The sequence below is a fragment of the Pseudophryne corroboree genome, chromosome 7, assembly GCF_028390025.1.
Source record: "Pseudophryne corroboree isolate aPseCor3 chromosome 7, aPseCor3.hap2, whole genome shotgun sequence".
In the NCBI taxonomy this organism is placed as follows: Eukaryota; Metazoa; Chordata; class Amphibia; order Anura; family Myobatrachidae; genus Pseudophryne; species Pseudophryne corroboree.
Window position 1 is genome coordinate 284,356,814 of NC_086450.1, and position 15,860 is coordinate 284,372,673.

Here is a 15,860-nt window from a genome sequence, read left to right on the forward strand (position 1 = left end):
CCAACATTATGGAGCATAACGTCTCCATGTGGAACTTCGGGATCCATATGTAATTGTTCAACATCTTCAGATTTAGAATTGGTCGATATGACCCATTTGGTTTCTGGATTAGAAACAGATTGGAGTAATACCCCTGTCCCTTTTGTGATGGAGGTACTGGGACAATCACACCTGACTGCAGTAATTTTTGGACTGCTTCTTGCAGGGCATTGGCCTTCGACTCTATACGAGACGGGCTGGTGCAAAAAAAAAAAATCTTTGAGGAGGCTGCCTCCTGAATGGGAACCCATCCCCCTGAGATACTACCTTCTGCACCCAGGCATCTGTTGTTGACTGTTGCCATGTGTGTGCAAATTGCAGGAGTCGGCCCCCAACCCTGGAATCCTCCAGGCGGAGGCCCGTCTCTTCAGGCTGAGGGCTTTTGTTCAGGTTTGGAAGCTGGCTTTTTGCTAGCCCACTGCTTCCTACCCCTGGATTTAAACTGGGGTTGTTTAGGCTCCTCTTTACCTTTCGCTTTGCTTTGCCAGCGAAATTAGCGAAATTTTAAACCCTTGGACTTAGGGTTGTAGGTAGCCGGAAATCTGACCTTCGATTCAGCCTCTGACTCTAGGATATCCGATAAAGGTTTTCCAAATAATATATTACCCACGAAAGGCAATGCTTCCAATTCCTTATTGGACTCCGCATCTGCCTTCCAGGTCCGTAGCCAGACTGCTCTGCGAGCGACTACTGCCAGGGCTGAAGCTTTAGAAGCAACAGTGCCTACATCAATGGCTGCTTCTTCTAAATACTGGGCAGATTGTCTTAAACGGCAAAGACTATCCTCTTGCTCCCTAGTAGGAGAGGTGATGTCATTCTCTAGTTCCTCTATCCATTCGCCCATTGCCTTTGCTACCCAGGCCGAAGCCATAGCAGGTCTTACCACTGCACCCACAAGAGAAAAAATATTTTTCAATAGGCTCTCTACTCTCCTGTCTGTGACATCATTCAAAGAGGTAGATGACAGTGGCAAAGCAGATTTGTGCACTAGTCGCAGAACATGTGCATCTACTTTTGGAGGAACTTCTCTCTTCGAACAATCTCCAGCAGGAAATGGATAATAAGAATCCCATCTCCTAGGAATCTTATACTTTTTACCGGGCGCTGCCCAAGACTCATCCATCATTTCCGTCAACTCATCTGACGCTGGAAATTCAGCTTTCACCGACTTTGTTCGTTTGAATACAGGTGCTTTTGCTTTTAACGCTGTCTTGGCTGGTTCTTCCAGAGAAAGCACAGCCTTTACTGCATTAATGAGTTCAGCTACATCATCTGAACTAAAGCTCTGCGACTGATCATCATACGGAGTTGAATCTATTGTTTCCGCATCATCATCCGATGTATCCTCTTGTGTAGTCTGCCATACAGACGTATCTGTCTTAGTCTTACCTACCCCTTGGTTGCTTGTAGAGGCTACTGGAACCAAACCATAGGAAGGGAGCTGCATGTATGGGTTCATAGTGTAACCTAACCCTTGAGGTGGTGCTACTGGAGCTAACCTGTCCGCTATTGAAGACAGTCTTTGCGAACATATTCCATGGTGGCTCTACTGGAGGTTGAACTAACTCCTGTTTTTTACTTCGCTGAAAAGCGAAACAGTTTGCACACAAACCCTCATAAGTGACCAATTGAATCATATCAATTACCCCCGACTTACAAGATAAGCATGTTAGGGCTGTAGGAGTGCTTGACAAATTCTCCTCATCACTTTTGCCGCTCAGACATTTTTTCTGATATTGACTACACAATTTTGTGACTGAACCACACCCTATAATCAGTATATAGAGGTGAAATCAATCTGACCACAGTGCACCTGATTTGAGGGTCAGAACAGGACCAACATTACACAGAAAAGTCAGCACACATACTAGCAGTCAGTCACATGTTAAAGCATTAGACATTGTCATATGAGAATACAACCTCCATAATAACTTATACATAAGTAGGAAAATTGTACTTCTGTTTAACTGGTTCTTTTTCAACATAACATGCAGAAAACACAGTAATATACAGGTCTCATATGCAATAGGTACTAAAAATTAACAATGCACACTAAGAAGTAGAAGGAGTTTTTAGTACTGTATACCCTGCCTCCAGGGAGCGGGATACAGGGAGACTCACCACACTTCCATATCCAAGCAAAGACGCTCGAAAGACGCTGAGTGGATTCAGACGCTACTGGTGTACACTGCCGCTCTTGGTAACTGATAACGGACACGGACGCTGAGCGACTCCACGTGCATGCAGACACTAAAGGCCTGCGACTCGGTCTGGGCGGGTTTATATCCAGTGTACACAACCGCAGCGTCTAAGCTGCGACCGAGTACCCTCGTGGTAGCGTCTGAGCCGGAAGTGAGGTCATTCAGTTCATGAAACGAGAGACCCGCGGGAACTGGCCATGAACTTGGAGGAGGGACGGCCAGGAGAGCGTCTGAAACCCCCTGTTGACTTAAACTCCCAGGATCGCGGCCTCACCTAGTCCTGGCGCCTATGATCCCCGGAGCGTAGCGCTGTCACACTCGAGATGTTCGGCGCATCAACACGCTGTTTGTAGTCTCCACCAAATCAGCGTAGCTGTGTCCTGACCCCTCTAGTAAGAGGAAGTCCATATACTCACTGTCTCCCCATGCTCCGGCCACAGCCTGGTAACGTCTGCTGGACCTGCTAGAACATCCGACACAGACGCCCGTCGAGACAGCACTGTACCGCGAAGGTAAGCGTTGTTGCGACCCGGTGGGGAGTTGTTGGAGCGACTCTTTCGAATACACGTTTAAGACGCTGTTAAGAGAAGTCGCTCAAACCAAAACAGTAAGTCTATAAAAATAAAGTAATGAAAACTTGAGGCTGCTTTCACAGCAGCCCTGTGACCATGCGGCTTCCTGCCGCACCAAGCAAAAAACTGATCTGACCGAGTCAGTGGGCGGGACTATATAGTGGAGGCACCAATGCATCCTGGGAGGCCAGAAAGCTCGTGACCGTGTTGGTGCCATTTTCGCTGTCGCTCGACAATATCCCAATGTTATCCTGTGGATAATCCTGTGGACCCAGCCAGAGAAAATAAAAATTACATGGATCTGACGGTTATGTTAGGAAACTACCCCTACCACTAGGATGCTGCAACCACCCCTTTTGGGTCATCTCTTCTAGGTATGACCTGTTCCACCCATGGTAAGCCTACATATTGTGCCCAAGATGGATGCCTCACCTGGTACATTTCATAGGTGGAATATATAACCCATATAAGTTATTACCCAAAATGTCTGCACTAACCCTTCAATTTGAGGTCATTCTAATGCTTTTGTACTATACAATGTACCATGTTTTTGATGGTATGTAAAAACGACAGAGTCCAATGGGAGAAAAGCACTATTAAGATTACCATCATCATGTGTGCTTGTGGCACTATTGTTCTCAGCTAACCATGCTACAGTATGTAATCTGATATTCATTCTGTAATTAGGAACAATGCTGACAGAGCAAGTAGACAATATTGAAAGAAGCCATTTAACATCTGCAAAAGAAATGTGATGGAAAAGTTAAAGTATAGGTGGGTACACACTAGGTGATGTGCTCTATGAGCGTCATCGCCTAGTGTGTCCCCCTCCCGAACCACCCAACATAGGCATACATACAATATTACACAGCAACATCATGCTGCAGCAGGGCGATCCATGTAGCTTTGGACAATGATCCCAAATCAAGCTGCCTTGCCAGGCAACAGTTAACGAGGCACAGGCCCCGCAGTCAGTCATTTACTGCGTACACACTGAGCAATATAGTAAACAATATCGCTCAGGGGGTCAAAATGAGAGACATCATTTACTATAGACTAGGGCAGTGGTTCTCAAACTCGGTCCTCAGGACCCCACACAGTGCATGTTTTGCAGAGCTCCTCACAGAATCACAGGTGAAATAATTAGCTCCACCTGTGGACCTTTTAAAATGTGTCTGTGAGTAATTAATACACCTGTGCACTTACTGGGTTACCTGCAAAACATGCACTGTGTGGGGTCCTGAGGACCGAGTTTGAGAACCCCTGGACTAGGGTGTATGGGCCTTATGTCTGGAATCATTACGATTGTGCAAGAGAAGATTAGTGTTGAGAAATCTAGATCTACCACTGCTTTAGATTGTTAGACAGAAAGGTTTAATCAGTATATCATATCTACAACATTGCCACCATACATTGGTTTGCCTGGCTGAAACTTTTCTATTTAACATCATCTAAGTTATTGACTCCTTAGCTTTTGTTACCTGGATGTCATTGTGGCATCAGGTCATTATTTTTGTAGTATCGGTGTTCTTATATTATGTGCTGAAGAAGAGAAGGAAAGGGGGGAGGGGGGACCCCACACAACTTTTGCACAAGAGATGGCCTGGCACCCAACATTTGTTTAACTATTGCAGTGCAGGGATACAGTCGTTATGTCGACATGCATTAGGTCAACAGGTTGACATGAGTTTCACATTTCCCCCCCCATACTTAACGATCCACGTGGACTACAATTGGAACGGTAATCTGTGCAGAGCAAAGCGAGGCACTTTGTCCCGTTGCATGGCTCGCGAGCTTCAGGCACAGTGCACTAATTTGGGTTCCCCGTCACTTTACAGAGAAAAGGACACCAAAACAGTTACAAGTTGATTGGTTGGTACTTTATCAACATGCTATTTTATCACCCTCCATGGCATGATAAATGGGGGTCAACATGTAATAAGCAAAACCCCCAACATTTACACAGAAATTTGTTAATTATTTAGAAAGTATCTGTGCTGAAAACCAGAATTCAATAACCACCACTTCCCATTCACACCACCTTACCTAACCACTCTGAACAATAGCACAGCACCACAGTACCCACCATACCTAAACTGCACCTTTTAAACACCTGGAAGGGGAGTGGCAATTGCTAATAAGTAATACCTGGACTGATCTCGCCTTGCAACAATAGGGAATGAACACGGGCTATTTTTTACATCATCCCCAGCAAATTAGGTCAGATAATAAGGGCAGCCTGTGTAATAAGAAGACGCTCATTGCTTTGACTGCCAGCGTAATCAGTGATGAAAATGATTATCAAAAGACATATATGTAAATAATTCAGGATATTCAGCAAAGCCTATTTACATGGCAAACTGAGAACGAGACGCAGCTGTATTTTTAGCCTTGGGACGGATACTGCCATACAGCTATAGGTAGATATGATGACTAGGTAGCTACAAATGATCAGGTGATTATTAGTATCTCACAAAACCATTGTTACGTTACGTGCTTTCCGGGGTGCGCATGCGCACATTTCTGCTGAGCCTGGCCGCAGCCCCGCCCGTCGCTCTACGCATGCGCGTTGTTTTTAGCACTCCTTCTAGGACAGAAGCCGTCTCCTCCGTTCCGTGGCTGCCTGGTTCGCGTTGACTGACCAGAGTCCGCGAATCAGTTCCCCCAGGTAAGTAACGTTTTCGGTAACCGCAGCCGGAGTAATGCGGCAGAGCTACCCTGCCAGCGGGTGTGTTGTGATATATGGGGTGAGAAGCATTTCATTCAGCGGTTCAGGAGGCAGGGCCGTGCCCGAGGTAGTTTCCGGGTTGTGACTGGTATCATCTGTCCTGTACTATTGCATTGCTGCATCGCAGCCTACCCGTATCTCATGCCAGCCACTTGTTCCTGAGGTGCAAGCTACTTATTTTCGGTTTTTCCATGATGCTGACATGCGCTGTCGAGTGGGAGTGAGCCTCATTCATCAAGACCCTGTCAGTGTATTGGGTTTAGGTCTAGGATATTAGGTTGACAGTTGCAGTGTTGTAAGTAAGGGATGAAGTACACTGGATTTTTAAAATAACCCTAATTTCAAAATTGTAATTTTCATTGTAACTGTCGACATGAATGTCAGCATAGTGAATGCATACCGTTGGATTACTAAAGGATGATCTAAACCAGGCAAGTCAAAATCCCAACTGGGCCAAATAATCAAGGTCTAAGGCCCAGCTTTATCAAGCCTTGGAGAGTGATAAAGTACCAACCAATTAGCTATTAACTGCCATGTTTCAGGTAGTGTTTAAAACAAAAAACAAAAAAACAGGAGCTGATTGGTTGGTACGTTATCACGGTGCAATTTATCATTCTCCAAGGCTTGATAAATCTGGGCTTAAGTCTTCTGTGGGCTGTAAGAAAAAGAAAGTCTCATGCAATTTTGAAAGGTTCATTAGAAAAATCAACAATAAAGTGTAATCAAGGTTCTGTCGAATATCGGGAAGAAAACAACTTTAATAGTGTGAACTGGGAGCTGTGTTATTCCCTCTCCTATAACTGTGCGGTTCCCTCTTTTCTATAATACATATCAGTGTGAGCTAGTAAAATGTGTCGCTTCCAGCCTCTTCTATCCCTCCACTCCAGCTACATGCCCTCTTATTCCATGTGTCCCCTCCAGCCACAAGTCCTCTGTGCCTATTCAGCCTCCAACACCTGTGCCAGCCCCCTACAATTTACCTTCTTTGTTGAGGGAAGGTTTTTTTTCTCTTACGTCCTAGAGGATGCTGGGGACTCTGTAAGGACCATGGGTTATAGATGGGCTCCGCAGGAGACATGGGCACTATAAAGAACTTTTAGTATGGGTGTGCACTGGCTCCTCCCTCTATGACCCTCTTCCAGACCTCAGATTCTGTGCCCAGAGGAGAATGGGTGCTCTATAGTGGAGCTCTACTGAGTTTCTCTGATAAAAGAATTTTGTTAGGTTTTTTATTTTCAGGGAGCACTGCTGGCAACGGGCTTCGTGCATCGTGGGACTGAGGAGACAGAAGCAGACCTACTTAAGTGATAGGCTCTGCTTCTTAGGCTACTGGACACCATTGGCTCCAGAGGGATCGGAACGCAGGTCTCCCCCCGCCGTTCGTCCCAGAGCCGCTCCGCCATCCTCCTCGCAGAGCCGGAAGATTGAAGCCGGGTGAGTATAAGAAGAAAGAAGACTTCAAAGGCGGCAGAAGACTTCGGATCTTCCCTGAGGTAAGCACCACTGCGCGCCATTGCTCCCACACATTATACACACTGACAGGCACTGATGGGAGCAGGGCGCAGGGGGGGCGCCCTGGGCAGCAATATAAACCTCTGGACTGGCATTTTTAATATATGGGCTGCCGAGGCAGTAGATATATACATTCCCCGCCATTATTTGTACATTTGAGCGGGACCGAAGCCTGCCGCTGAGGGGGCAGAGCTTGGTCTCACAGCACTAACCAGCGCCATTTTCTCCACAGTGATCTGCAGAGAAGCTGGCTCCCCGGACTCTACCCTGCTGAACGGTGATACAGGGCTGAAAAAGAGGGGGGGGGGGGGGGGGGAGCACATGTAGGCGCAGTGAGTGTATATCACAGTTAATATATATAAAAGCGCTTTATCTGGGAATTGGTTCCAGTGTCAGTTGGCGCTGGGTGTGTGCTGGCATACTCTCTCTCTCTGTCTCTCCAAAGGGCCTTGTTGGGGAACTGTCCCATTATAGATATATCCCTGTGTGTGGGGGGGTATCGGTTCGCGTGTGTCGGCATGTCTGAAGCGGAAGGCTCATCCAAGCAGGAGGTGGAGCAGATGATTGTGGTGTCTCCGTCGGCAACGCCGACTCATGATTGGTATGATATGTGGAATATTTTAAATGCAAATGTGACCTTATTACATAAGAGAATGGACAAAGCTGAGTCCAGGGAAACAGCAGGGAGTCAATCCACGGATTTGACTGGGTCACAGGGCCCGTCAGGGTCTCAAAAGCGTCCCATATCCCCAATAGCAGACACTGATACCGACACGGATTCTGAATCCAGTGTCGACTATAATGAGGCAAGGTTACACCCAAAGGTGGCCAAAAGTATTCATTATATGATTATGGCAATAAAAGATGTTTTGCATATTACAGATGAACCCTCTGTCCCTGACACGAGGGTGCACATGTATAAGGAAAAGAAACCGGAGGTAACTTTTCCTCCATCTCATGAACTGAACAAATTATTTAAAAAAGCTTGGGAAACTCCAGACAAAAAACTGCACATTCCCAAGAGGATCCTTATGGCGTATCCTTTCCCTGCAAAGGACAGGGTACGGTGGGAATCCTCGCCCAGGGTGGACAAGGCTTTAACGCGTCTGTCCAAAAAGGTGGCGCTACCGTCTCTAGACACCGCAGCCCTCAAGGATCCTGCGGATCGTAGACAGGAAACTACCTTAAAATCTATTTATACACATACGGGTGTTTTGCTCAGGCCGGCAAAAGCATCGGCATGGGTTTGTAGCGCAGTGGCAGCGTGGACAGATACCTTATTAGCTGACATTGATACCCTGGACAAGGATACCATTTTTCTGACTTTAGGTCACAGTAAAGACGCAGTCTTATATATAAGAGACGTGGGGCTGCTTGGTTCCAGAGCCAACGCCATGGCAGTTTTGGCGAGATGAGCTCTGTGGACCTGCCAATGGTCGGGTGATGCCGACTCAAAGAAGCATATGGAGGTTTTACCTTACAAGGGTGAAGTTTTGTTTGGGGATGGTCTCGCGGACCTGATTTCCACAGCTACCGCGGGTAAATCTACCTTTTTACCTTTTGTTCCCCCACAGCAAAAGAAAACTCCACAATATCAGATGCAGTCCTTTCGGTCGCAAAAGTCCAGAAGAGGTCGGGGCTCCTCTTTCCTCGCCAGAGGTAAGGGTAGAGGTAAGAGAACACCTGCTTCGGCTAGTTCCCAGGAGCAGAAGTCCTCCCCGGCTTCTGCTAAATCCACCGCATGACGCTGGGGCTCCAGTGAGGGAGTCCGCGCCGGTGGGGGCACGTCTTCGACTCTTCAGCCAGGTCTGGGTTCTGTCAGACGTGGATCCTTGGGCGTTGGAAATTGTATCCCAAGGTTACAAACTGGAGTTCGAAGAGGTGCCCCCTCGACGATTTTTCAAGTCGGCCTTGCCAGCTTCTTCCCCGGAGAGGGAAATAGTATTAGATGCAGTTCAAAAGCTGTGTCAACAGCAAGTGATTGTCAAGGTTCCCTGGTCCAACAGGGAAAAGGGTACTATTCAACCCTGTTCGTGGTTCCGAAGCCGGATGGTTCGGTCAGACCCATTTTAAATCTAAAATCCCTAAACCTGTACTTGAAAAAGTTCAAATTCAAGATGGAATCGCTCCGTGCTGTGATATCCAGTCTGGAAGGAGGGGATTTTATGGTGTCGCTGGACGTGAAGGATGCCTACCTTCATGTCCCCATATTTCCTCCTCATCAGGAGTACCTGAGGTTCGCGGTACAGGACTGTCATTACCAGTTTCAGATGTTGCCGTTTGGGCTTTCCACGGCCCCGAGGATTTCACCAAAGTGATGGCGGACATGATGGTGCTCCTGCGCAGGCAGGGAGTCGCAATTATCCCGTACTTGGACGATCTCCTGATAAAGGCGAGATCGAGAGATCAGTTGCTGAAAAGCGTGTCGCTCTCCCTGAGAGTGTTACAACAACACGGTTGGATTGTCAATCTGCCAAAGTCACAGTGGATTCCAACGACTCGACTATCATTCCTAGGCATGATTCTGGACACGGAACAGAAGAGGGTTTTTCTCCCGATGGAAAAAGCCCAGGATCTCCAGAACATGGTCAGGGACCTGCTAAAACCAAAAAGAGTGTTGGTTCATCAATGCACTCGAGTTCTGGGAAAAATGGTGGCAGCCTACGAGGCCATCCCCTTCGGCAGGTTCCATGCAAGGACGTTTCAGTGGGACCTTCTGGACAAGTGGTCAGGGTCCCATCTGCAACTACATCAAAAGATAAGCCTGTCCCCCAGGGCCAGGGTGTCTCTCCTGTGGTGGCTGCAGAGTGCTCACCTTCTATAGGGTCGCAGGTTCGGCATTCAAGACTGGGTTCTGGTGACCACGGACGCGAGCCTCCGAGGATGGGAAGCAGTCACAAAAGGAAGACATTTTCAGGGTCTATGGTCAAGCCAGGAGGCTTGTCTACACATCAACGTGCTGGAATTGAGGACCATATACAACGGCCTACGACAAGCAGAGTATCTTCTTCGCGACCTACCAGTTCTGATTCAATCAGACAACGTCACAGCCGTGGCTCATGTAAACCGCCAAGGCGGGACAAGGAGCAGAGTGGCAATGGCGGAAGCCACCAGATTTCTGCGCTGGGCGGAAAATCACGTAAGCGTTCTGTCAGCAGTCTTTATACCGCGAGTGGACAACTGGGAAGCAGACTTCCTCAGCAGACACGATCTCCATCCAGGAGAGTGGGGACTTCATCTAGAGGTCTTTGCAGAGATGACAAGTCTTTGGGGACTTCCTCAAATAGACATGGTGGCGTCACGCCTCAACAAAAAGCTCCGGAGGTATTGTGCCAGGTCAAGGGACCCTCAGGCAGTAGCGGTAGACGCTCTAGTGACACCATGGGTGTTTAATTCGGTCTTTGTGTTCCCTCCTCTGCCTCTCCTCTCAAAAGTGCTGAGAATCATAAGACGAAAAAGAGTACAGACAATACTCATTGTTCCAGATTGGCCTCGAAGGGCCTGGTATTCGGATCTTCAGGAGATGCTCACAGAAGATCTGTGGCCTCTTCCTCTCAGGGAAGACCTGTTGCAGCAGGGGCCTTGCATGTTCCAAGACTTACCGCGGTTGCGTTTGACGGCATGGCGGTTGAACACCGAATCCTAGCTGAGAAAGGTATTCCGGAGGAAGTTATCCCTACTCTGATAAAGGCTAGGAAAGAGGTAACGGTGAAGCATTATCACCGTATCTGGAGGAAGGATGTATCTTGGTGTGAAACCAAGAATGCTCCTACGGAAGATTTCCATCTGGGCTGTTTTCTCCACTTCCTACAGACAGGAAGTCACGGGTCACGTGACGAAACGCGTCAGGACTCCTCCCCCGTTTGCCTCACTGACCGATCATTGTCTCTGACACTCTCCGGACGGCTCTGCTACATTTCCCACGGGATTAATCAGCACGATAGCCAGGACAGGACACAGCCGAATTTCCTCTCCGCACAGTGCCAGTGGTTACCAGCAGTCTCTCTCCCCCACATATCCTACGGACGGTGCCAGTCCAGGGAGATCGAGGCGTTCCACCAAGGTACTCTCTCTGCAGCGGGTTCCCTCCAACAGCAGTCACACACCTGTTCTTCCCCACAGACTGCAACGGGCGGTGCACGCCCAGGGACAGCAGGTTTAACAGTGGGACCCCGGCTAGCACGGCCAGTGCTTCAAAATTCTGCAGCTTCATTTGAGTTTTCTGGCTTTACCCGAGGACGCTCGGGACCAGCCAGCCTACCGGAGAGGTAATCAATTATTTCACCAACACCTGTCATCGGCTCCTGGAACTCTGAGACGTTACATTACATAGCTCTTGAATTCAGAGCGAGTGAGTGCATTCTACATCCATTAATTCTTTTCTTTACATCGTAACAATTGTGTCTGAATATACACTCAACATTGTTGAATAGATAGCCTGAAGATCTGATTGCAACAATTGTTACCACTATATTGCTGCTAGTTATCTAGCTGACATCTGCAATTTGATGTGAATGTAGAATAGCTCTTGGCAATAGAATTGCAGTGAGGATAAAGGGTTTTATGATAAGATATAGATTTGGTTTATTGTACAATTTTTACTGTATTATAATAAATATATTTTTACATTCAAAAAATCCCCAAGGACACCTTGGTTGTTATTTAATTTTAGATCACAGGGTCAGTGAGTGTCGAGCGCTTCTATTCTATATCCACTTTTCTTTAGGAGTGGATATGGGCTTAAAGTTAGGGCCGAAATCTGTACCTTAATGGAGCCTATCTATATTCTTTCAGAAGGAATTGGCTTCTCTCCCAGAAGTCCAGACTTTTGTAAAGGGAGTGCTGCACATCCAGCCTCCTTTTGTGTCACCATGGGACCTTAACGTGGTGTTACAGTTCCTTAAATCACACTGGTTTGAACCCCTTCAAACGGTTGAATTAAAATTTCTCACCTGGAAGGTGGTCATGTTATTAGCCGTGGCATCTGCAAGGCGGGTGTCTGAGTTGGCGGCCTTGTCTCACAAGAGCCCCTACTTGATTTTTCATGTGGATAGAACGGGATTGAGGACTCGTCCTCAATTTGTGCCTAAGGTGGTTTCTTCATTCCATATGAACCAACCTATTGTGGTACCTGTGGCTACGAGTGACTTGGAGGACTACAAGTCCCTGATGTAGTCAGGGCCTTAAAAATCTATGTAGACAGGACGGCTAGGGTTAGGAAGACAGAGGCTCTGTTTGTCCTGTATGCAGCCAACAAGGTTGGCGCTCCTGCTTCTAAGCAGACTATTGCTCGCTGGATCGGTCACACGATCCAGCAGGCTCATTCTACGGCTGGATTGCCGTTACCAAATTTGGTAAAGGCCCATTCCACTAGGAAGGTGTGCTCTTCTTGGGTGGCTGCCCGAGGCGTCTCTGCGTTACAGTTGAGCAGCTACTTGGTCGGGTTCAAACACTTTGGCAAAATTCTACAAGTTTGATACCCTGGCTGATGAGGACCTCGCGTTTGCTCAATCGGTGCTGCAGTTATCCGCACTCTCCCGCCCGGTTTGGAGCTTTGGTATAAACCCCATGGTCCTTACGAAGTCCCCAGCATCCTCTAGGACGTAAGAGAAAATAAGATTTTAAACCTACCAGTAAATCTTTTTCTCTGACGTCCTAATTGGATGCTGGGACTCCGTAAGGACCATGGGGAATAGCGGCTCCGCAGGAGACTGGGCACAACTAAAAGAAAGCTTTAGACTACTGGTGTGCACTGGCTCATCCCACTATGACCCTCCTCCAGTCTTCAGTTAGAATCTTGTGCCCGGCTGAGCTGGATGCACACTAGGGGCTCTCCTGAGCTCCTAGAAAGAAAGTATATTTTAGGTTTTTTATTTTACAGTGAGATCTGCTGGCAACAGACTCACTGCAACGAGGGACTAAGGGGAGAAGAAGCAAACCTACCTAACTGGTGGTGGCTTGGGCTTCTTAGGCTACTGGACACCATTAGCTCCAGAGGGGTCGACCACAGGACCCGACCTCGCTGTTCGGTCCCGGAGCCACGCCGCCGGCCCCCTTACAGAGCCAGAAGCAAGAAGTGTTCCTGAAAATCGGCAGCAGAAGACTTCTGTCTTCAACAAGGTAGCGCACAGCACTGCAGCTGTGCGCCATTGCTCCTCATGCACACCTCACACTCCGGTCACTGATGGGTGCAGGGCGCTGGGGGGGGGGGGGGGCAATATAAGACACCTTGGCTGGCAAATCTACACCATATATAGTCAGGAAGGCTATATAGGTGTAAAAATACCCCTGCCAGAATTCCAGAAAAGCGGGAGAAGTCCGCCGAAAAAGGGGCGGGGCCATCTCCCTCAGCACACTGGCGACATTTTTCCCTCACAGCTCCGCTGGAAGGACGCTCCCTGGCTCTCCCCTGCAGTTGTCAAGCTACATAAGGGTAAAAAAGAGAGGGGGGGCACTAAATTTAGGCGCAGTATATATAAAATAAGCAGCTATAAGGGAAAACTCATTTATAGTGGGATCCCTGTGTTATATAGCGCTCTGGTGTGTGCTGGCATACTCTCTCTCTGTCTCCCCAAAGGGCTTTGTGGGGTCCTGTCCTCTGTCAGAGCATTCCCTGTGTGTATGCGGTGTGTCGGTACGGCTGTGTCGACATGTTTGAGGAGGAGGCTTATGTGGAGGCGGAGCAGATGCCGATAAATGTGATGTCACCCCCTGCGGGGTCGACACTTGAGTGGATGGTGCTGTGGAAGGAATTACGCGACAGTGTCGACTCCTTGCATAAAAGGTTTGACGACATACCAAATGTGGGACAGCCGGCTTCTCAGCCTGTGCCTGCCCAGGCGTCTCAAAAGCCATCAGGGGCTCTAAAACGCCCGCTACCTCAGATGGCAGACACAGATGTCGACACGGATACGGACTCCAGTGTCGACGACGATGAGACTAATGTAACTTCCAGTAGAGCCACACGTTACATGATTGAGGCAATGAAAAATGTGTTGCACATTTCTGATGTTACCCCAGGTACCACAAAAAAGGGTATTATGTTTGGAGAGAAAAAACTACCAGTAGCTTTTCCTCCATCTGAGGAGTTAAATGAAGTGTGTGAAGAAGCGTGGGCTTCCCCTGATAAGAAACTGGTAATTTCTAAGAGGTTACTAATGGCGTACCCTTTCCCGCCAGAGGATAGGGCACGTTGGGAAACATCCCCTAGGGTGGATAAAGCGCTCACACGCTTGTCAAAGAAGGTGGCACTACCGTCTCCGGATACGGCCGCTCTGAAGGAATCTGCTGATAGAAAGCAGGAGGCTATCCTGAAAACTATATATACACAGGTGTTATACTGAGACCAGCTATTGCTTTAGCATGGATATGCAGTGCTGCAGCTGCGTGGTCAGATTCCCTGTCGGAAAATATTGATACCCTAGACAGGGACACTATATTGCTAACCGTAGAGCATATTAAAGACGCACTTTTATATATGAGGGATGCACAGAGGGATATTTGCCGGCTGGCATCAAAAATTAGTGCAATGTCCATTTCTGCCAGGAGAGGGTTATGGACTCGGCAGTGGACAGGAGATGCAGATTCTAAAAGGCACATGGAAGTTCTGCCTTATAAGGGTGAGGAGTTGTTCGGGGATGGTCTCTCGGACCTCGTTTCCACAGCAACAGCTGGGAAGTCTACATTTTTACCCCATGTTCCCTCACAGCCAAAGAAAGCACCGTATTATCAGGTACAGTCCTTTTGGCCCAATAGGGGCAAGCGGGTTAAGGGCGCGTCCTTTCTGCCCAGAGGTAGAGGGAAAAAGCTGCAGCGTACAGCCAGTTCCCAGGAGCAAAAGTCCTCCCCCGCTTCCTCTAAGTCCACAGCATGACGCTGGGGCTCCACAGGCGGAGCCAGGTGCGGTGGGGGCCCGTCTCAAATATTTCAGCAATCAGTGGGCTCGCTCACGGGTGGATCCCTGGATATTTCAAGTAGTATCTCGGGGGTACAAGCTGGAATTCGAGACGTCTCCCCCCCGCCGTTTCCTCAAATCTGCCTTACCAACCACTCCCTCAGGCAGGGAGGCAGTGTTACAGGCAATTCACAAGCTGTATTCACAACAGGTGATAGTAAAGGTGCCCCTACTTCAACAAGGACGGGGTTACTATTCCACAATGTTTGTGGTACCGAAACCGGACCGTTCGGTGAGACCCATTTTAAATTTGAAATCCTTGAACACATATATAAAAAAAACTCAAGTTCAAGATGGAATCGCTCAGGGTGGTTATTGCAAGCCTGGACGAGGGGGATTACATGGTATCACTGGACATCAAGGATGCTTACCTGCATGTCCCCATTTACCATCCTCACCAGGAGTACCTCAGATTTGTGGTACAGGATTGTCATTACCAATTCCAGACGTTGCCGTTCAGTCTATCCACGGCTCCGAGGGTCTTTACCAAGGTAATGGCCGAGATGATGATACGCCTTCGAAAGAAGGGAGTTTTAATTATCCCGTACTTGGACGATCTCCTGATAAAGGCGAGGTCCAGGGAGCAGTTGTTGGTCGGGGTAGCACTATCTCGGGAGGTGCTACAACAGCACGGCTGGATTCTAAACATTCCAAAGTCACAGCTGGTCCCTACGACACGTCTACTGTTCCTGGGGATGGTTCTGGACACAGAACAGAAAAAAGTGTTTCTCCCGGAGGAGAAGGCCAAGGAGCTGTCATCTCTAGTCAGAGGCCTCCTAAAACCAAAACAGGTGTCGGTGCATCACTGCACGCGGATCCTGGGAAAGATGGTAGCTTCCTACGAAGCAATTCCA

General features: G+C 48.2%; 2 protein-coding genes across 4 annotated transcripts in view; one reads left to right on the forward strand and one right to left on the reverse strand.

Moving 5' to 3' along the window:
• Positions 1 to 4,932, reverse strand: part of KPNA7 (karyopherin subunit alpha 7) — an 86,082-nt gene extending 81,150 nt beyond the window's left edge. For both annotated transcript variants that reach the window (XM_063934170.1, XM_063934169.1), the window contains exon 1: positions 4,859 to 4,932. The gene's annotated coding sequence lies outside the window, so the exon portion shown is untranslated. The remainder of the gene's footprint in view (positions 1 to 4,858) is intronic.
• Positions 1 to 15,860, forward strand: part of ARPC1A (actin related protein 2/3 complex subunit 1A) — a 450,685-nt gene that overhangs the window by 199,349 nt on the left and 235,476 nt on the right. The window contains exon 1 of one of the 2 annotated variants that reach the window (XM_063934171.1): positions 5,355 to 5,480. The exons of the other annotated variant lie outside the window; for it this stretch is intronic. The gene's annotated coding sequence lies outside the window, so the exon portion shown is untranslated. Of the gene's footprint in view, positions 1 to 5,354; positions 5,481 to 15,860 lie in introns of those variants that run through there. 2 annotated transcript variants of the gene reach the window in all.